At 47.9% G+C, this 23,335-nt stretch overlaps 1 protein-coding gene across 10 annotated transcripts in view; it reads right to left on the bottom strand.

The window, feature by feature from the left end:
• Positions 1–23,335, bottom strand: part of ZNF536 (zinc finger protein 536) — a 448,820-nt gene that overhangs the window by 371,914 nt on the left and 53,571 nt on the right. For 9 of the 10 annotated variants that reach the window (XM_027516035.1, XM_027516032.1, XM_027516034.1 and 6 more), the window contains one exon: positions 23,151–23,220. The gene's annotated coding sequence lies outside the window, so the exon portion shown is untranslated. Of the gene's footprint in view, positions 1–18,349; positions 18,478–23,150; positions 23,221–23,335 lie in introns of all 10 variants that reach the window. The other variant, XM_027516038.1, reaches the window with a different exon arrangement.

Here is a 23,335-nt window from a genome sequence, read left to right on the forward strand (position 1 = left end):
TTCCCAACCCTTGCAGTTCCCCAGTTGTCCAGAGAGGAGCGGCTCTTAGGACTGAAGCCCCAGGGGACTCTCACAGACCTTCCTGCCAGGCCTCCACTCCTCCCAATAGCTGACCATGCGCTGTGGTAAACAGTCCAGATTTAACAGATGAGGACACAGGGCTTAGATAGCTCCAATCTCCCCTCCCTGCCATGGAGCAAGAGCACCAAGATGGCATCCAACTCAAGAATTCCTCCCCCATTGGACTTGAGTGCCGGCTTGGTAAGTCCTTTAAAAAAAAAAATCTTCTCTTTCTAAACCTTTCTCCCACCCCATTTCAGTCTTTAGAACTTATGACTGATAATCCTCTTTGTTTCAAGAAAAGCATGGCTCAAATAAAAAGAAAAAACATTCACAAGATTACATGGAGAGATCTCCAAGTCCCCCCTAAATAATGCCATAGCAGTCAAGTTCACCTCAGTCCACATTTTTGAGTATTTCTTAGGATGATGTTACCCTTTATGCACCAAGCTAAAAGGAAAAAAAAACCAAACACCTCAATCTCTGAAATGCAGCAGGTAGAATCCGGGATTCAGCTCTCAGTTCTAACACCCACCTCCAAAGGTAAGAGGTGGCACCTCCCTTGAGATGTGCTTCGTAACTTCTCCAGAACGTCGCCATCCATCAGCCGGAGCCCGTGTTAATACAGGCCTTCACATAATGAATGGTATACTTTGCAGATTTCTGTTTCCAGAAAAGAATGATTTAATATCATAAAATAAAGCTTCAGACCTCCATGCCAATTACTGTGTTTAAGTCACCGAAAGCCACCCAGGAAGGTTAGGGGAGCATGCCAGTGTTAAAGGAATGTGTAACCCATCTGCAAAGAGAGGCCAAGCTATGCTGCTTTCTGGGTAAGAAGAGCAGCTCACTAAAAGCTTCAACACAGTGAGAAGAAAATGTCAGACACCACAACCTCATTGCATTGGCAATAAACACGAGCCAATAACTAAATCATTGTCGCCGGTTTTACTTGTGGGTCAGGCTGAGAAATACTGAAACACATAATCAAGTTCTTACTGTATTTTAATAGAAAAAGGAAAACCATAGAGATCATAGCCTCCTGACAATTCCAAAAGGCTATGAAGCAACAAGGACTTGGTAGGGAGATAGGGACTCTCGGCTGAATGTGTGAACTGGCAGAGTGTGAACTGAGCCAGAAGACAGCCTTCGTCCCTGACTTTTCTGTAGGCCTCTGCTTAAAGTCTGCTTTGAGACCCCAAATGAAAGTTTCCAAAGAGGAAAAATGAAAGTCTACAAAACTAAAAACACCCTTCATGTAAGACCAAAGTACCTGAGGGTGCAGATGGCTGTATCTTACTATACATGTCCTCCAGCCCTGGGAACAATGCCCATCTAGTCGCAGTGTTCTATAACATGACAGCCACGCTTCACTCAGCAATGACTAGCTTTTGGTTTAAAAAAAAAAAATAAAGGCAATATTTCACAGATCAATCAAACAAAGGTATGGTATTCAAATTATTTTAACATCAAGTATCTTTCAAAGCTCTAAATATATATAAGGGGACTAATTGTAAACTTCTCCTAGAAACCCAAATCCAAATTCATGTTGCCATGAGAATTCAATGATAATAAATTACACTCTTCTAAGTAAAGCATCCACTGTAATAAAACACCCACCCTAGAGAACTTAGAAGCCCTGATCCCAGCTAAAAGGATTCATGCCTTTAGAATTCTGGGCATATATATTACTTTTCTGTCAGTTCTCTCAACTTCTCTCAATTACTGATGTTCTCTATGTAATGAATTTTCTGAGGTTTGATGTGTGATTATGGCTATATTTTTATCTATATGTTTTGTGGTTCTTGTACTTAAGCTTTTTGCTCAGAAATCCTTTATTAAAAGTACTAAATTGTAAAAAGCACATTCATATTTCATTCAGTGTTCCATACAGAAATGTGAATTTTTTGCAGCAAACACAGCTGCATAAAGTTACCATAAAATAACACTCTTAGACTATAGATCTCTACTCTTGGAACATTTTGGTTCAGAAGTAACTTTACTGAAACTAGATTTTCTAGAACATTTCCATCTTCTTCCTGACACAAACTCATCACTACCTTTTCAAATTTCCAAATCAAAAATCAGACGTTAAAAATTCCCTTTGAATCTTGTGCACTTTTAGGCAAGTCAAAAGCAAACCCAAAGACATTTCAAACTTGATTTGTCCATCTCTGAGACCCTGACAGTTTTCATTTGTCCTATCAAAATAGTAGAGGTAAGAGCCTTACAAACCCAACACACACACACACCCATGTGGTAGTAACAGGTCTTTATACCTTAACTTGAAATGAACAAGCAGAGGAAACAGAGGAGTCTCGCTGTGGAGTGAGAGGGCCCAGGTATGGAGCCAGGCAATGGCACAGCAGAGACAAGATAAGGGCCCCCCTCAAGTCCGGCACCCCGCTCCAGCACTCTTGCCTGGAAAATCCCATGGACAGAGGAGCCTGGTGGGCTGCACTCCATGGGGTCGCTGAGAGTCGGACACGACTGAGCGACTTCACTTTCACTTTTCACTTTCATGCATTGGAGGAGGAAATGGCAACCCACTCCAGTGTTCTTGCCTGGAGAATCCCAGGGACAGTGGGGCCTGGTGGGCTGCCGTCTATGGGGTCGCACAGAGTCGGACACGACTGAAGCGACTTAGCAGCAGCAGCAGCAGCAGCAAGTCCTGCAGGTTCCAAGATATCAGTACAAGCCAACAAGAGAGGAGAGGAACTCAAAGACTGACCAGTGTAAACGAGCATCTTTTTGCAAAACATCTCTCCAGGGAATGCACACGCAGGCCTGGCCAGCTAGCAAGCCACTGACCTTTTGACAAAAAGGAATGTAGAATTAAAACTGCCAATAAGGCAAAACAATTACTCAACACACAGATTTCATGAGCAAATGAATAAATGAGTGAATAATGTGGACATTTGTCAGTGGTAGTCAGCATAATAAATGAATCTGATATTAAAATGTGGAGGGAAAGAAACTGATGTGACCCTCTGTCAAATTACATCAGCCCACATGTGAGGGACCTGCCCAGGCCTGGCCCGGGTTCCATCCCATGGTGGACAGACCAAGGATGGGCCCTTGATGGCACATGTCTCTCCCCCTTCTCAGCGGCCCCTCCTGCCTAAAGACCAGCCCCTAACTGGAAAGGCTGGGGCAGACCCAATCCTGCCTAGAAGAGTCCTCCAGGTGACCGGGGGGACTCCCAGACCCCAAGACCAGGCCCAGGGTCACCAAATGGACTTCACCTGGCCAGGACAGCGTGGGGTACAGGATAGGCCCACCCAATACAGGGGCCCCAGTGCCACGCTCAGCCTCCCACCTGGGTGCTGAAGAAAAGCAGAGAAACCACCAATCACAGCTTCTCTATGAGGGAAGGGGTTGGGTTCAGGATGTATCTGAGGGACACGGAACCTGGGCTGAAGCTCCCTGGGAAAACTGACCGACAGGATGCCCACTTCAGGGCACACCCCTGGTCCCAAAGCCTTAATTTACCAAGCTGACTGAGAGCTCTCCACCCTGCCCGCACACATGGGGTGCTCAGGGGGTCCGGCAAGAACACCAGCTCTCCCTCTGCAGTCTCTGCTGCTAGCAGGCTCCTCCCACCCAGTAGAAGCCCATGCGGATTTTGTCCATTTCCCTGGTGGGGAGCCCACACCATCCACCCCAGTTGGAGAACCGAGGCCCAGAATAAAGAAAGTGCAGTCTCTCAGGCCTCCCTAGTCTTCTTGGGTTATTTTCCTGGGCTTATACTTGAAACTTTGCAAAATTTCAGATGAACAAATGTGCTGGGGACAGAGTTGCCTGCGCCAGGCCGAATCCCCAACCCAGAGGTAAGGGACAGCCAGCAGCCCTCCCAAGGCCATGGACCCCTCTCTGATGGAGGCACCTTTGCCAACTGGCAGAGAGCTGCAAACACGCCCTTGCTCCCACAACTCCTCTCCAGGCTCACTAAGGGAATTTGAGCCAGTCTGTTACCCATCATTTCCCCCAAACTGGGGGAAATAAAGGCACTGGCCAAGAGCCCGCAAGGCTGGTTGCTCCATGGGAGGCAGTCCCGTGGGTCCTGGCCTCCCGCCCTCTGTAATGTGGCCACCACAGCCCTCTCCCCACACCCCTTTCATTCTGGACTGAATGGGAGCAAGGCACTACTCAGGTCACCTCACCTGTCAGCCCCAGTTTGGGGAAAATCACCCTCTCCTTCCCCCTTCACTGGGAACAGGCCGCATAGCCCACCAAACAGGCTTCCCCTTGTTGAATTAGCAAAGTGAGGAGGGCAGGATCTGGGTGACAAATTTGACTCCAGCCCTAACCAATTCTCTGAGACTCAGCTTTCCCATCTGGAGAATGGGGTAATGATTTCCTCTCCCTCCCTTCAAGATTTCTGTAACGCTCAAATAGAGAAAGCATAAGTGAACTGGCTTTAAAATGTGTCTGTCAGTTCACCAGGCAACAACCCCAGGATCTCAGGCTGTGTTTCCTCAGAAGAGGCCCCGAGGCCAAGACTGAAGAGCAGAGGTCTGTGCAGGAGGCGATCCCAGGAGTGGCCAGGGCGGGCTAGTGGGGAAGTGGGGGAGGAAGGAAACCAGGACAGAGCAGGCTAAGCAGTGGGCTAGACTGAGGGCAACTGGGCCTCGATCCCACCTCGGTGTTCCGAGACCCTGAATGGGACCCACAGCAGGTGGTCCCAGTAAAGAAGTAAAGAGGCTGGGCTCCATCTGCCAGCTGCCATCCCAGAATTGAAGAGGGCTACCCTGGAGGTATTACCCCCGCAAACTCTCAGCCTGCACCCAGCACAGGCCACATACACTCCAGTGGAGAGACAGACAGAAACAGAGAACCCAGGCAGAGCTTCTGACACATGCCTTAGGCAGCCGCAGAGGGCTGTGTGGGCCAGAGGATACTGCCATGTCTGGCCATGTCAGTGTCAAAAAACAAACATGTAACCAGATACTCTTTTCATAGACAACCTATATGTGCGCATTAAGTCACTTCAGTCATGTCTGATTCTTGGCGGCCCCCATGGACTGTAGCCTGCCAGGCTCCTCTGTCCATGGGATTCTCCAGGCAAGAATACTGGAGTTGCCTTGCCCTGCTCCAGGGGATCTTCCTGACCCAGGGATCAAACCCACGTACCTTATGTCTCCTGCATCGGCAGGCGCATTCTTTACCACTAGCACCACCTGGGAAGCCCTATGGGCGTCTGCTTTCCAGAGAAACCATGAAACTAGCTGATCATAGACGCTTAGTGAAAAGAAGCACTTCGGCAGCTGTCCTGGGATAAGCCTCCAGTCAGCCCATCTCTGTCCTCTACCTTCAGCCCTGGATCCATCTCTCCATCACACAGAACCTGCCATGGGCACAGATGCACCAGCTGCTGAGCTAACCAGTGGGACTGGGACAGGGTTCTGCCCTCCAGGAGCTTGGAATCACGTCTGAGAGATAGGATAGGCTTGATGGCAGTGAGAACACAAGTGACATGCCTTATCCCCTTTCCAGGAGACCTGAACATCAGCAGGGCTTGAGAACACCCTCTCTTAATTTGGAGCATCTAGGTGTTGAAAAATGATAGATAACCAAAGAGTCTAGAACCAAAATGCTTGCAGGTGAAAATCTCAAGTGTCCATAAAATCCAGTGAATCAGAACCACTGATTGCTTGAGCATCTCTGCTACTGGAGGTCTTCCCACATTGGTATTCCAGCTCCCGTGTCAGGAAAAAAAAAAAATGTAAAAATCACAGATAAAATAGAGATTATAGCCTAGTAGAGGAAAAGAGTGTGAACTAAGTAACTTGCACAGCACCGCGTATGACAGTATCACCTGTCCCTCCTTTGCCAGCCAGACCTGGTGAGTGATTATCTGGTGCATCCATTCCAAGCACACCAATGCTCTCTGCAGGCAGGCATCGGGGTGCAGGGCAAGGCGAGGGAGGGACGCACAGCTCTGCCCTCCAGGACAGTGAGGACAGGGCAAAAGACCAGCCCAGGGACAGGTCAGCCTCCTGGAAGAGCGTGGGGCACTCTGGCCTGGGCTGCTGCGGAGTTTATGTGGAGGATGGGGGCGAGGGAGCTGACCTTCTAGACAGCAGGCATAGCAAGAAGGCCCACCAGGAAAGTGGGGGTGCCTGGAGCGTGTGAGTTATCAGCTAACAGGAGTCGTTCAACCAGTGGCTTGTGGGCTGCAGCCTGATCCTCTCTGCTCTACAGACTTGCAGACTGCAAAAGAGGACTCTTTCTCTTGAGAGTGTCCCAAGGCTGAGTTCTAGAGCTGAGCTGCAGTCCTGTGTCTGTCACTCAGAGACTGTGAGAACTCAGTGTCTCACTTCCTCTGCTGGAGTCCCAGTCCCTACAGACAACCCAGGTCTCTGTGCGTATCCTGTGGGATCCTGCACATGACCCTGCAATGCAAAGCCAAATGCAACAGGCATGGTGAGAGGGACTCAGCCCCAAAGACTTGAAACCCCGGGCTGGAGCTCCCAGAGCTTGCCTGCAGCAGAGCTGGAACGGGAACGTCCCCCTGGTCCCAGAGCATCCTCCATGTGGCCATGCTCCCAAGTTCTTCCTCCTCCAGGACAGAGCCTTCCACCTCCCTCGGGCTTTTGGAGCATCAATTCAGTCTTCATGGGGGCTTCTGAAGAAACTGGGCGCCCTTTATTCCCTCATTACTGTGATGATACATGTACTATCTTATTTTAGACGATTTCCTCTGCCTTACCCCCAAGCTTTTTTATGAGTGATCGACAAAATACTGTATACAAAGTTATAAAAATTGTTTGCATAATGTGCTCAAAACTGCTCTACATCTTTATTTAACATCAGTGTCATCGCCATGAAAGTAACCTGGGTCCCAGCACCTTGATATCAGCTCCACAGAGCCCTCCACGCGCCCTCCTCAGCCTGGCAGACCTGGGGCTGATGTCACTGAGCACACACAGCACCTGGCAGGGACCCGTCTGCACCCTGACTGCTAATTCCCGTATTCCCTGGCCTTTTTTTTCCAGCATCATACATTATATTTAAGTCTCTCCAGCAATACAAATTTCAATTTGGCCAAGCTCTTTAATATTAATAGTTGTCAATCCAAATGCAGAGTGCATAATAAAAAATTTAATCGAAACGAATAGCTCACATATTTCTCTACCTCCTAAATATAGTTACCAATTAGACAAAAGATTTGGTTATATAACTTTGTAGAATTAAGGCCACCTACTAAAGACCACCAGTTAGGGCTAAGAAAGCCAAAATACCGGATTCCTTCCTGTTAATTACTTTGACAGACAGAGCGCCTCTCGCCCTCCATGTTCCTGTATTCACTGGTACAGACTGTGTTAACGGAATTCACAGGCATGCAATTCAGGGGCGACTGGAGCTAGTTTATAATCACAAAGTTATCAACAACGATAAACCCTCATTTCTACAGCACTTTACAGTTTACAAAGTGTTGAGAGGGAGGGATAACACAAAATCACCACCATCACCACCACCCCATTTCACAGACAGGATAACTGAGGCTCAGGAGACGCAGAGTGCTGCTTGGCAAGCTGGTCAGAGTGGTCCTGGAGTCCAGGGCTCTGATCCCAGGGACCAGACTTCTTCGGCTGGCCTCAGCTTCCTACTCCTCAGATACAAAAGTACTACCGTCATTCCCATTTCACATGAGAACTGAGGTGCTTTGCCCCCATTTCCCTGCTCTTTGCTGAGAACTCACAAGTCACCACTGGACCAGGGCAGCACAGGTCCCCAGCGTCTACCAAGACCAAAACAGCACAGCTGCAACATCTCCTCGGGCGGGGCAGGGATGAAGGCAGACTTCCCCACATGACCATCGAGGGCCTGTTGGCGAGTCCCAGAACCTCAGTGCCAGGGTGACCCCTGACAGTCCAGCATTTCAGAGACTTACTGACCCAGAAGGGACCCTGCCTCTCACGTCGAATCCAACCCCTTCATTTTGCAGCAGCAGAGGCAGTCCTGGAGTCCACGGTCACGGTGCTGCTTAGTGGCAGAGCTGGGGGACAGAAGCCCCCACATACGCTCATGCTGGTGTGCTCAAGCTCTGAGGAGTCCAGGGGTCTGGGCAACCCCCTGGCCTGCCCGTGGCTCCCCGGTTGCAGTGCATCCTGCTGGGCACTTGGGGTATTTCTTCTGCAAACGACTGCAGGCCTCCTTCATGAGCTGCTCTGGGCTCGGCCCTGAGCTACATCAAGCAGGAAGTTTAAATGAAATGGCTCCCAAGTTCCTTAAATGGTTTAATAAAACATATACTGACTGCAATGTGCAGTTTATAGTGGCAAACTATTGCCCCTCAGTTGGGAAAAATGACCTCCAGTCGGCAATATTCCTTTCAGCTTCATGATTCTAGTCCGCTGTTGGCCATTCCCTCAACCCACCGGGCAATTCTTTTCCATAACAAGGCCGACTGAAGCCACCGCGTGCGTCACTGCCGAAGGTGCCTCCACAAGGCCCATTCCGTGATGAGACAAAAGGCACGGTGGACAGTTGACACTGACGCCTGAGAGCAAAGGAACGCTGCTCGGAGAGCAGGGAGACCCAGAAAATAAGTGCAGGGGCTTCAGAGAGCTTCAGGGAAATTAAATGCGGGATCAGACAGAAAGGGGTGTGTGTGTGTCTGTGTGTGTGTGTGTGTGATCCCTACTCAGAATCACTCAGAACCAGGATGGGCAACAAGTTAATCAGATCCGGTGGGGAGTGCCTGAGCTCCACAAACGCTCTTGGCATCTTCAGCCATAAGATTTAGAAAACGCAGGGAGGGTATAATGTGAATTTCTAAAACTCTACTGTGTTAATAACAAATAGCTATTAATAACGCTTCTAATCACACATGCCATTTCCGATATTTGGTGCTGAAAGGTTCTGCCTCATCTAAAAAAGTACTGGAATTTGACTGCCAGAAACTGATGACCTTTTATCCTAAACTGTGCATTGAGATGGCTTGTTAAGCTCATTAGTATTATATGGTGAATTAGATTAGACATTTTATGATTTTTCAAAAAAGGCTTTTTTGATATAAAAAAAGCAGCAATTTCCTTTTTTGACATTTTTCATTTTTAAGGTAATAAAAATGGCACATGTGTACCATGGCATAATGGATTAATTAAGGAATATTATGTTTATCCTAACTCTTAACCGAGTTGTACATCTTCATAACTCACTCATAAAAATTAATGCATTATCTTATACCACAGGATGATAGACCTATTTTTACCAAACCTGCTCAGAATACATTGTTCTAAATTGGATTATTCTGAGAAACAGTGGATAGCATATTCTGATATCGTCAATCCAGAATTATATTGTTATTTTAAAACGTTATATTAGTATATATAAAATCCAAACCTTCTTCCTCCTGTGGCTTTGAATCGTCAGGCTATTCTGGCTCTTAGGAGATCAAGCTGCTCCCTCCGCCTCACTCACATGTAGCCTATTTTCTATCTCCTTTCATTCACAATAGATTTGTTGCTTAAAAAACACATGCACTGCATCAAAGAATCACCGGACAATAATTTTTGGCTATTTCTTTGTGTCTTGATGGTAGATGTGAATATAAAAGAATATTCATGCAAGATTCATAAAGGCCCCAGATTTCTAAATCAACAGATGAAAAATCCCTAAAAATAATAATGTCCAGATGTTGCTTATTTAAATGAGCTGTTGCCATTTAATGTTGCCAATCACAAAAGTGAAAGAATTTGTGAATTTCAAGGTATTCATAATTTACAGAGGATTATAATTTTTTATCAAGGGAGCATCCAGGGCGATTAAAGTCGGCAATTTCAATAAATACAAATGATTCTCTCACAGAGGCTACCTTTATAACCTTGGCCTCACACCACAAAGCCCACACTCTCCTGTTGCAGATTCTTTCTTTTCCAGGCCCCCTTCAGGGGGAAATGTAACTTGCCAGGCCTAAAATGCAGATTGTTTTTAATGTGCTAGAACTTCAGAATTGGAAGGACTCTTAGGAATCATGTAAACCTAATTTCTCTTTTTATTGGTGAGAAAATTGAGGTCCAGGAAAATGTCTTTCCCAAAGTCCCTCAGCTGAGAAGAAAGAAGCTTCTGGAATCTGAGGTGCAGGCTGGTGTACTGTCCATCCAGTAAAATGTAGATTCAGAGTTAATATAATTCCAGGACACTGGCAATGCCAAAGGAGCTTATGAAAATAGACACAGGCCCCTTTCCGCTTCCCAGGTAGCTCAGTCAGTATAGAATCTGCCTGCAACACAGGAGACCCGGGTTCGATCCCTGGGTCAGGAAGATCCCCTGGAGAAGGAAATGGCAACCCACTTTAGTATTCTTGCTTGGAAAATCTCATGGACAGAAGAGCCTGGTGGGCTACATCCATGGCGTCACAAGAGTCAGACATGACTTAGCGACTGGACCCCCACCAGTCACCACAAGGCCCCTTTCCAGACCAGCACACCTCCAGGTAGGGGCCTGGGAACCTGCTCAGAAAGCTGGCTCCCCCAGTAATTCCTAAACCACCACCACAAGGGGCTCCCTGGTCCATACCTCCCAGAGTCCTAAAGTTTCTTGGGAATGAGTGAGATAGAATGAAGCAGTCAGCAAGCTGTTCTTTCGTGACTGACAATGTCAAGGTGCCCGTCGCAGAGCTACCAGCGTTAGGAAACTCTCTTTCAAATTGCCACCATGAGAATCTGTATCTGATAGCTGAGAGTGTGGGTGGCAGAGCCCAGCCTGACACATGTGAGATCTCCCTCTGGGAAACCCTGGAAGAGACATGAAGCTCCAACTTCACATTCTGGGCCAGGCTGAAGCCCCGGCTTCCCTGGTCCTCAGCACTGCCCAAGCTCAAGGAAGAGCAGGGCCCCTCTGCACAGTTGATGATGCGGGTGTGACCCACAGGGGACACCCGGGTTCACCTGGGCATGCGGCCTCTGGCACAGCTGCAATCTGGAGGCTGGGCTTGACCCAGAGCACATGCTGATGCATCTTTGATTTCTGTGGATTCCGAGACTTAGCTCACTATTCTAAAGGGAAAGGGGTGCTGGGAGGATCTGGTTGGATTCTTGGGGGCATGAGGTCTATGGGGAAAACTCACCTCACATAGTACACTCTCTGCAGGGCCAGGGGGCTGCTGCTCTGTGTATGGACTGCAGTTCAGCACAGACTCACGACCTGGGCTGCTCATTTAGCCTCATGAAAGGACTACCTGAGGAACAGCCTCACCTCAGTACACGGCCACTCCATCCCCTGAGCCATCGGCCACTCCACAAATTCTAATATCTGCATCTAATCTTTCGACTACATCTTCCCGCTACCCTGCAGAAAAGATGGCACGTGTCCCACCTGGGCATCTGGCATCTGTGTCCCTGTTGGGGGGAAAGGTTTATCTCCAACCTCACAAGGTGCAGCTCCATTCCAGAACACGTCAGCCATCCGAAGTGAACAACCTTTTTCAAGTTCATTCATAAATACCTCAAAGGTTCAAAAAAGAAATGCCTTGGGGTCATATGTGTTCTATTATTAATAAGAAAATCACTTAGGTAGACATTGTAATAAGCTGGATGTAAACTTTCCCACACACACCTTTGCCAGGCACACTAAGAGTTCATCGAATTACATCTAGAAAGACTCTGGTAGTCAAGCATCTACTAGAATCAGTGTTCCCCATGCATGCTGATTCCCTTCAGTCACATCCAACTCTCTGAGGCCCCGTGGACTATAGCCCGCCTGGCTTCTCTGTCCATGGGAGTCTCCAGGCCAGAATACTGGAGTGGGTTGTATTGCCCTTCTCCAGGGATCTTCCTGACCCAGGGATCAAACTCAGGTCTCCTACATTGCAGGCAGATTCTTTATCATCTGAGGTGCCAATCAGCCTTTCATTAGACCCATTTAGTTGAAAGATGGACAAACTGAAAGGAAAGTGCTTGGTGTGAGGCTGGCCTGGGCTTCAGAGGATTTTGGAAATCGTGTGGGAAAGGCCTGAAACACAGGGGAAGCCGCAGAGCTCTGGCCACTGGGAGAGTCTTGGCTGGCTGGAGCCTCACACTGATCGTGGGGCACCTCACACAATCAGTAAGCCTCTGCTCAGAAAGCTCTGCTCACACGTCTTCTCGCCTCTGCCAAACCAGCTCTAAAAATTCTTAGACCCATGTCACATCGGGAAAGCCCAGTGCAAGTGCAAGATCAACAGCAGGCAGTCGAATGAGGGTTAAAGGACGCTGCAGCCCCCACCCCCGAGGGCGCAACTGATGACACCTGGAAGACCACTTGTGTTCCTGTGTGCTCCCTTCCCCGCATCCTCTGACCTGCGCACCCTGGGTGAACAGGGAGAAGAACTCGCTCCAACACGACGTCTCAGCAAGAACCTGCTGTGTTGGACACATCCCGATCCCCAGGGCTGCTCGGCAGAAAGCAAGCTCAGGGCTGGCCAAGCCAGCACTCTGCGGTTAAAAGCAGCAGCCACAGAAGCAAGACCTGGACCCAGAGATCCACACACCCTGTCCCCTGGCTGGTTCCCAGACTCTCCCCCAGGCACTTCTGCATAGTCAAAGGCTGCAGGAAGCGGGTGTGACCCAAGAGGAAGCTCAGTGGCCGAGGCCTCCTGGGTCTGTGACCAAGGACAGCCACAGTGACCTCTTCCAAGGGGCTGGCAGCTCTGGGCAGCCACAGGCTCTGAGTGCTGTCACCTGGCCCAAGCCTGTCATCTGGACAATGGACCTGCAGGGCCAGTGGGCCTGCTCTGTTCTTCTCCCCAAATACCAGCAGGACAGGCCTTGGCCGCGCACTCCACTCCCCGGACCAAGAGCCATGTCTGCTTCCCCCAGCCTGAATCCCTGCCACTTTCCTCCACCCTCTCTGAGCCTGGGAGGCAGCAGCAAATCCTTGGGATACACAAAATGGGATAATGACAGTACTTACTTCACGAGGTCGTTACAAGAATTAAATGAGGGCATGCCCATCAACTGAGGACCAGCGCCTGGCACTTGGCAAATCGTCACTCGGCCCCAGCAGCGGCCCACACTGGATTTCACCACGGGCTGGGCTGCAGAGCGCCAGGCCAGGCCTCCCGAGGCCTCCCGGGAGGTGTGAACACTTAGAGACAAGAGGGGGCGCGCAACACCTTCTGTGCGACAGGGCGGGATTCTGGGCGAAAAACAACCACATCTGGCAACAAAGAGGGCCAAGGAACCTGCTTGGTTTTCCTCTCAATTGGAGAGTAAATATTCACCAGCCTCATGATTAAAAGTCTTGCCTTCAGTTCAGAGGTTTGCAAACATTTTTTTCTACCCACAAACCTTTTCCAAATGAGAGCTTACCAAGGGAGCTCACTGCGTAAAACAGATGGCCACGAAGTGACCCTGGCCGCCTGCGCCCACTCCCTCCTGGTCTGTGTAATGACCACCAACTTAACTGAACATATTAGGCCAGGGCTTCCCAGAGTGCAGTCAGTGGACCAGCATCAACACTGCCTCAAAATTCGTTAGAAATTCAAATTCTTGGACTCCACCCCAGATCTTCTGAATCAGAAGTCAGGGTCGGGGCCCAAAGCTGTGTTTTCACAAGCCACCCCCCCAGGCAACTTCAGACACTGTTATACCAGCAGTTCATACCCAGTGACATGTGAGCATCCAGGCTCAATGTCTACCCCTGAGGTGACTCCTGATTTGACTGGTCTGGGGTGGGGTCCACTGGTGAGTCCTGGAAGTTCCCCAGGCAGAGTAGTGAGCAGCCACCTCGTCTCAGCAAGCCTCCATGTGGCCCAAGGGGCAGCAGGAGCAGCGTGGCCCGGGACCTGTTATCTGGATGTCTAATATGATATATGGAGCTCTGTCCCTCAGACCTACTGAGTCAGAATCTGCGTGTCACCAAGATCTCCCAGGGGACTAGGTGGTCTAGTTGGTCCTGTTGAAGACCTGGAAAGAATCTTAGACACCACATGGTCCAAACCACTCACCCCCTGGGTGGTCACCTGAGGCCACATGGCCTGAGACTTCCCAGGTGACCACAGTTACTGCAGCAGGGGGGATCAGAGCCAGCCTCCTCACTCCCAGGACAGCTCTCCTCCCTACGTCCAGCAGCCAAGCATGCTTCCCTCAACCTTCCCTCTGAACGTCTCTGCATCTTCAGTCCCTGAGGCCTCAGAGGAGAGAGGGGATGGAGGCTGCTCCTCCTCCCTGAGAAGGCAGGGAGCTAGAGGTGTCCAGGGTGGCAGAGATTCCCACTGGCCATCAGCAAACCCCAAAAACCTTTCCAGGGCTGGTGCCACTCACTGTCTTGTTAGCGGAGGCCTGATATTAGTTGGGATGTCACATTTCTAGAAACACTGAAATCATGTTTAAACACACACATATGTGTGTGGCATGGAGAGGAGAAACAGAAATTTGGTGAACAAATCCCGCGTGGGCCAGACTTACGATCTTTACTGCAGATGCTATCCCAAGTTTTATTTTGTTAAAGAACAAACACTACACTGTTTTGCCATGCTCACTCATAAGAGCATCATATGTGCTATTAATTGTGTTTAGACATGAAACAATCTACACATACGGACAGGAGGACAAGTTGATTGTCCTACAGTATGTCAGAAAGAAAATAAAAATGGCTTTAGGGTAGGGAAAATTCACCACATACTCATCTCTACCACCACCCTGACAAATACACACACACACACACACACACACGACCTCCTCCTCCCTATCCAAAGTTTCCTCCCCTCTGGACTGTCAAGGTTTGGTTCACCACCAGGCCAAGAACCAAATTTAATCTTTAAACAGAAAGAAGTCATGGGTATCTCCATTTCCTGGACACATAGACGTATGTTACCACTCATTTCTCTAACTGATTCTTAAGCACAAGGCCACTACCAGGCTAATTCACCCCTTGAGCACCTACCAAGCACCACTAGGTGCTGGTCCCTTGCTTGAAGCATCACATACATTTTCAAGGATGAAACTCAAAATCCAAAGTCACTGCTGTCTCTCTTGCATGGTGCTAACATGTCGTTCACATGTGCTAACATGTCGATCACATTATCGACTCCAGTTAGCATACTTCCCTTTGCGCAAAATGAGCCAGAAAACTGTAAGGACAGGAGTCTAGTTCTGCCAGGCTTAAATCACAGACAAAAGTTCATGAAAAACATCACTGTGCTTTACTCTGCAACCACATGAAGCCTATTGTTGAAACACAGCAGCTCCTGCGGCGGGGAAGGCTGTGTGCTCTCAAATGTGAAAGGAAATCCCATCTCTTCGCTTGAGATGGACACAAGACCAACCGTTTCCTGAGCCCCAACATCCCCAAAGCACTTGGATTAAGAGATTGTTTCCACCATGAGCACAAATACATACAATCAACTCAGACTTCTCTCTCCAATGACGAAAGAGCAAAAAAACTATCCACTCTCTGTCTTCTGTATGAAGAAATGTCAGAAGGCTCCTGGTACCAAGTCCACACATTGTGGACGACCAAAAGAGTGGCAAGGAGGGGACGAGTCAGACAGCTGCCTGATCCCTCGTTAGCAGCAGCTGGCCGTCTGAGTCCGAGAGGCCACAGGGGTGCCCAAGACCGTCTGTGGAAATGGGACAGCAGTCTCCACATTCGGAGAAAAAGATCTGAGGTGGGTCAAAGAGATCCGTGCCAAGATTCATGCCAAACAACATGTGATACAGAGAATGAAGGGGGAAGAATCAATTAGCGTGTTCCCCTATGTACCATATACCCTGGCTTTCTTTTCTCTGGGGTAGAGAATAATTCAGTTTTTTAATGCAAGAAGAAGTTATCGATTTGCTTAGCTTTTCCTCTGTCCTAAGGAAATGTTATACATGTAGGATGCAGGCATCCTGAAACTGCCTCCTTCTTCAGCAGGGTTGAGAGCTCGGCCCACCATGCATTATCGGACACCAGTCTTGGAATTTAAATAAAAGAAACAAAGGAAAGCTCAGCTCACCTACACCTCCTCCCAGCTTCATTCTCGCCCTCAGTTTGCCACCTCTCCCAATCACAGCATTAAGTTTTTACACAATTACAGTTCTTTTTCGACTAGGACCTGATTTCAGGCTCACTAAAACCCCAGCAGGCACTCTGTAAAGAGCAACATCGAAACAATCACATTCAAAGGGAGAGTGACCAGCACACAGAGACAGGCCTGGGCTGTCCTGGTTTCTTGGTTTACAAGCCATTTTCTGATGTGTGATTTGTAAGTTATCTGTGCTGAGCCTCAGTTTCTTTGTCTGCAAAGTGGGTTGCTGAGATTATACAAGACAAGGGGTCCCAAGGTCTGATCACAGGGTAGGGTTGGCTGATGCCTTCTGTAAAGGGCCAAGTGGGAAATATTTCAGGCTCTCCAGGCGACACAATCTGTCCCAACTTCCCTACTCAGCCATTACAGCGCAAAAGCAGCCACAGATGATACGTAAATGAATGGGGCTGTCTGTGTGCCAAGAAACCTGCATCTAAGAACGCTGAAATTTGAATTTCATGTACTTTTCATGTGTCACAACACGGTATTTTTCTTTTGATTTTTTTCATTCATTCAGAAATGTAAAAGCCATTCTTTGCTTTCACAAAAGTAGGCAGAACCACAATGAGCTACTACTCCACACCCATTAGGATGGCTACTATCAAAAAGCAGCAGAAAATAAGTGTTGACAGGAATGTGAAAAAAAAAAAATGGAACCCTTGTGCACTCTTGGTAGGAGTGTAGTAAAATGGTGCAGCCACTATGGAAAATAATATGGCCGCTAAGTCGCTTCAGTCGTGTCCGACTCTGTGCGACCCCATAGATGGCAGCCCACCAGGCTCCCCGGTCCCTGGGATTCTCCAGGCAAGAACACTGGAGTGGGTTGCCATTTCCTTCTCCAAGATAATATGGCAGTTTCTCAAAAAATTAAAATTACCATATGCTCCAGAAGTTCCAGCAGTTCCAAACGTAAAAGCAGGGTCTCCAAGAACTCTAGTTGCACACCCATGTTAAGAGCAGCATCATTTACCATAACCAAGAAGTAGAAGCAACTCAAGTGTCCACTGGTGGATGGATGGATAAACAAAATATGGTATGTGTAACACACACACACACAGGAATATTATTCAGCCTTAAAAAGGAAGAAAGTCCTACCACTGCTACAACATGGAAGAACCTTCAGGGCATTATGCTAAGCAACATAAGCCAATCACCAAGGGACAAAGACTGTATGATTCCACTTACATGAGGGACCTAGAGTAGTCAAATCCACCAGTACAGAAAGCAGAGGGACGATTGCCAGAGGGTGGGGGAGAAGAGAATGGGGATTTACTGTTTAATGGGTACAGAATAGCATTTTGGGAAGATGAGAAAGTTCTGGAGGTAGATGGTGGTGACGGTTGCACAGCATACTTAATGCCACTGACCTGTACACTTAAACATGGTCAAGGCAGAATTTTTTTGTATTTTTTCAGAATGGTTAAAGTATTTCTAAATGTTGTAAAAAAAATAAAAAACAGGCAGTGTGCAGATATTGACCCCCCACCCCCAGGCTGTGGTCCACCAGCTCCCACCGTAGGACACCACAGTGAACATCATCCCCAAAAAGGAAAAATGTGGAAAGGTTTCAAGTTACAAGTGAAAAGAGGGCAAACAGATATTTCTAAGATTTATTCACTCCAGTCTTTACCAAGCAGCCACTCTGGGGTCAATAACCCTTCAGGCAGAGACACAAAAATAGAGAAGGGGGAGCATTCCAGGCCCTGGAGCCCAGGCCTTCCCTCCTGTGGGCTCAGCGCCGTCTGAAGGAAGTCCACCCTGCACGTGTGCAGGGTTGCCCTGTGCTGGAGGTGGGGGGACGGGGGGCGTGGGAAAGCGAGGCGGCAGGCCACGCAGGCGTGTGCATGGCTCACATATGGCGGCACACCCTCCTCGGAGTGGTCAGTGATCTTGTCAGGGACGGAAGAGTTCAATGACTACAAGGGTGAGTTTAATTATATGTTGTCGCTGACTAGCAGTGGTTCCGATGGTACAATTACACATGTAATTTATCAGCAAGATACTTGCATACATAATAAACCAAAAGCAAAACATTAAATTTCAGTGGATGCTAAAAATACAAGATCGGGCCATGACGCAGAGCAGTCTCACTTGCAAGGGGTTGGGGAGAAAAGCCAAGGACCTCCCCTCCCTTTTAGGAGCTGGCTGTCCCACCCACTGTGACCACGTGGCATCCAGCCCAGGAATGCACGCCCCAAACACCAAGTAAATCCCAAACCCCCAGTGGTGTGTCAACAACGCTCCCTCCACAAAGGAAATGGGATGGGGAAGCTGACTTAGGAAACTCACCACCCTTCTGACGTTCTCTGAACTTGCTAACCACTGTCCCAGGGGTGCTGGGAAGGCCGTATGCCTGGCAACTTCTCAAAGTTCCTAGCTCCAGCACGAGTCTGCAAATGGCCTATACTTTCCTTAATCTTGAATAAAGACAGAGAAAGAAAAGAGGTGACTAAATAGAGAAAATGCAAACACTACTAATAACAGCAACACACTTACTAATTACATATTTTGAGCCAAGAGGCATTATTTTACTTGTACAATCAGATAGATTACTTACACAGTCTACTCTATTGCCATCATTGTCATTCCCAATTTACAGATGAGAAAAGAGAGGCACAAGACTAATCCCTTGACATGTGGTCATATAGCCAGTGCATGGTGAAACCATGGTTCAACCCAGGAAATATGGTTCCAGACTCCATATCTTTGCCAGGTTTAGAGGTCATTTATCTCTCTTTATTATTATTCATTATTTTATTACCAGTACTGCTATGTTATCCATTGTGCAATAATTTAAAAGTCAAGGGTGGAGTAACTTTTTATCCTCATCACTGGGAATACATTTCCCAAAAGACTGGTACCCGCTGTATTGGGACATGGGAGTCTCAGCCTAGTTCCTCACGATAGCAGAGCCCAGGGGCCTGAGCATCATCCAGTCCCAAAGAGATCCAGCATGGTGGGGCTGAAGAGGACACACAAGAGCCTCTAAGAGAGCATGAAATACAATATAAACTACAGAGTTTTACCCAGGAGACAGACAACCAGTCATTTGGACAGGAAGTCTTCTGAGCCTCATAAATTCCTTGCCCACATCCCGCTTTGAAAGAGGTCACCTTCCCCTACTCGGCCTCCATGTCTTCCACCCCAGTACATATGTCTTCATCTGCATACACACCCTGGTGGATTCTTAAGGGCTACTTTCATAACAAGGCATCCATATGGTTTCAGCTTACAGAGATTGCCTGGCACTGTCCCAGACATTTTGTTTTCTATTTTAAAGACTGGATTGAAAAGGAGAGATAAGAAGAATATCCTTCTATAACTGACCGTTTGATGACAAAAAAATGTTTGGGAGGGCAAGGGATGAAGAGATAGTAAAAAGTGGGATTTCATTTGAACCTTTGGACCTACCATTCTAAGATCCTGTCAGGGTTTGAGATAGAGTCCCATCCATCCACTCATCTACCCATCTAGCTATCCCTCCCTCCATCCATCCACTCAACCATCCATCCACCTATCCACTCATCCACCCATCCACCTATCCACTCATCCACTCACCCAGCTACCCATACATCCACCCACTTGTCCATCCTTCCAGTCACTATTTTTATTGAGAATCCTCTATACAGTGAGCACCATTCCAGGAATTAGAATATAATACTGAACAAAACAGCAAGGCCTTACTCTCTCCACATTTACACTGTACTAGGAGAGACCGCGGAGAAGGCAGTGGCACCCCACTCCAGTACTCTTGCCTGGAAAATCCCATGGGTGGAGGAGCCTGGTAGGCTGCAGTCCATGGGGTCGCTAAGAGTCGGACAAGACTGAGCGACTTCACTTTCACTTTTCACTTTCATGCATTGGAGAAGGAAATGGCAACCCACTCCAGTGTTCTTGCCTGGAGAACCCCAGGGACGGGGGAGCCTGATGGGCTGCCGTCTATGGAGTCGCACAGAGTCGGACACGACTGAAGCGACTTAGCAGCAGCAGCAGCAAGAGAGACCAACCAGAAACCAGTAAAGAGCTAGGTCTCCAAAATTACTCCTGCATCAAACATCACAGTGTATTTGAAATCCTCTATCACAGAGGTAAATCAGAGACATTTCCCTTACTTGTTGTCACCATCGAGGATCAGCTGTAAAAACAAACAAAAGTGTGTTCTGTGGAAATGCTAACAGTACAAAAACATATTCCAATGTGGCAGAATCATTTGAAGGCAAATACTACAGGCAGTATTTTTATGACAAAAGCTTTATTTCTCATCTTCTCTATCCTTGATTTAAATATCTACATATACGTGGGTTCACACGTATCTAGATTCAAGTATTTCATATAAATTTTGTATTCAAAATACTTTTCCTGATTTCAGTTGATTGCATATTTCGAGCCAATGTTGCAGCAGTAATTTTTGTTCTGAATCAAAAACAAGGATCTTTCTCCCTCCCTCACCCTCTCTCTCTTCCCTGTGCTCAACAACCTCACTTTCTTCCCCGACCCTCCAGCCTTGCGTGTGCTTAGTTGTTCAGTCATGTTCAACTCTTTGCAACCCCACGGACGGTAACCAGGCAGGCTCCTATGTCCATGGAATTCTCCAGGCAAGAATACTGGAGTAGGGAGCTGATGCCTTCCCCAGGGGATCTTTCCAACCCAGGGATCAAACCTGGGTCTCCTGCATTGCAGGTAGATTCTTAACCATCTGAGCCACCAGGGAAGCCCCTCTCTTGCCTTAGGAAGCCTAAATATTCAGGCTGCTTTCAGATCTGAGTGATATCAAGGGCAAAACCCGTTTCCACTCATGCATTCTCCTGCTGAAGGTTTCTGGGGCCATGGGGGTTGGGGGGAGTGCTGAGGTGCTGGCGAAAGCCACATCACAAAGGCACCAGGATAGAAGGACAAACCTTCCCACTTTGATTTGAGTGTGTAATTGTTTGAATACATCTCGCCCGTACTACAATAATGTCATCCTTGGTTGACACAGATTTTAAAGCCCTTTGAAAAGGTGGAATGTTATCAATCACAAGCATGATTATAATGGGATTTAAGTGGAAGAAGCTAAGAATCAGGCCCTCATTCGGGCCAGGCTCTATGACAGAGATGGGGGCGGGGAGAGAAGTTAGAAGGCTGCGTTTCAGCTGGGAAAAGGATGCAGAGTGTAGCCATCATCCACAGAGCTTCTCCCCCACAGCCGGAAGATGTCCCAGGAAGCACCAGGAAACCCTGAGCTCCAGCTGGAATTCCCCCACACCGCAAAAATATCTGCTTATGCTCCTATCACATTAGACCAGAGGTTCTCAAGCAGGCCAACTGTGCCCCCAGAAGATATTGGGTCATTTCCAGAGACATTTTTGTTTGTCACAACAGGGGAAGGGATTCATAACTGACACCTGGTGAGCTGAGGCCAGGGAAGCTGTAAACCACCCACAGTGCACAGGGTGACCCCACAGTAAAGAATTACCCGGCCCAGAATGTCAGCACTGCCAGGCCGAGGAACCCCGTCTTAGCTCCAGAGAGGCTGAGCCAAAGCCTCAAGAAAAAAGGGACAGGTCAAGAAGGAGCATTTCCAGGAAAAGAGTCTGAAGCTGCTCCCCCAGCTCTGTGGCCCCTTCTGCTCGCCAGCAGACCGAGGCAGGTGACGAAAGTGGATAAAACAGGGGACGGGAGCGAGGAGCCTTTGAGCCAAATTTCTTGCTCTTTTGCCTTTTGATCTAAAACACACTTCTCTTATTACATGTCAGACGGGACTGGAAATCCAGCCATTTTTTTTCTTCAAGGCAAAACAACCCAGGCCCAACAAAAACACAATAATCTCCCTGGCAGATCTCTGGACTGTCCAGCCTCTCCCTGACAAACCACGACGGTGTCTACAGATGTCAAATTCACCCACCGAGCCCAATCAAATGCCCGGATTACTAAGGCAAAGAATTGTGAATTTCATTAAATATGTTAAAGGGGAAAAAATCAGCTTTGAAAAATAGTAATCCTGTCTTTCAACAAAAATATTATAGGAAGCTATGAATTTGGTAGATCCGAATAGGATGTTGGTACATGTTTTACTAAGGTAATATAATGGCACACTATTATTAGATCACATTAATCATTACTGTGCCAACGGCGCTGACAGCCCCACTGAAAAGGATTGAAAGGCCTGGTAATGGATATAAATTACCCATTGTGTGATAAAAGGATTTTTACTAAGAAGGTAAGAATAAAACAGCAAATTTCTAATATAACTGTTGTGTAAAAACCAAAATAAAAGTAATCCACGGTCAGTAATATCCACAAAATCAGAAGTAAGCACTTTTTCAACAAGATAAAGTCACAGTAAAAAAATATATATCCAGTACAGTACAAAATTAATTTCTAAGTGCATAATTCCACTATCAATTTTCCTGGTTTATGTAGTGACCTCCGAGGCCCATGGTCAGGAGAAGGTGGGTTTGGCTAATTAGATCTCAGGGTGAGTTTACAGAGGTGTCAGGGCAGCCTCAGAGGAGGGGGCTGCAGACATCAAATATCAGCCCTGCCCCTTCTTCTTAAGTTTTTAGCTTCATGTGGGAAAAACACTCCATGACTGAGTTTGTGATCTTGAGTCCAACTGAGGTGACAGGCACAGAACCACTCAGACACAGGTTTCCTTCAAGACTGGGCCAAGCCACAGGACCACGTGCTGAGTGGCAGGGAAACGGGCCACGGGTGGTGCTTGGAAGGGCCGCCTAGCTTTAGGCAGCCATCCCACCAGCTCCCCAGCTCTGGTTCCCACTGCCAGCTGGCAGGCAGCAACTCTGCAGGATGTCATGTGAGAGGCAATGAAGTCAACCTTGCGGGGCTTTGTGACCCCATTCTGAGACCTTCTGAGCATGTCTTGACATCACATAGTCATGCCGTCCAGGAGACCTGGGACCCATGCTGGATCCCAGAGACCTTTGAATCTGGAAGCATCTCCAAAGCCCAGCCTCTGTCCACAGAAACAAAGGAGTAGCTGGGAGAACTTCCACCCAGCACAAAGGTCCTCAACCCAGAGAGGGCAGCCTGGTTCCCCAAAAGTCACAGGAAGGATCCCTTCAACAAACTGTAAATCAGTGTTCCTTACCAGGCGAGTCTGAAAGCAACGGAGCTCCCTCGTGGCTGGTGGATATTCTTAAAGCCGTGGTGGTCAGGAACTGCAAAGATAAGACCTGTTAGAAATTCTCAGCATTGGACACATCGACTCCAATAAGACACGTAAACAACATTCAGCCATGGTAACAATTAGACACTCAACTAGCGTCTAGAAAC

Source organism: Bos indicus x Bos taurus, chromosome 18 (genome assembly GCF_003369695.1).
Source record: "Bos indicus x Bos taurus breed Angus x Brahman F1 hybrid chromosome 18, Bos_hybrid_MaternalHap_v2.0, whole genome shotgun sequence".
Classification (NCBI taxonomy): Eukaryota; Metazoa; Chordata; class Mammalia; order Artiodactyla; family Bovidae; genus Bos; species Bos indicus x Bos taurus.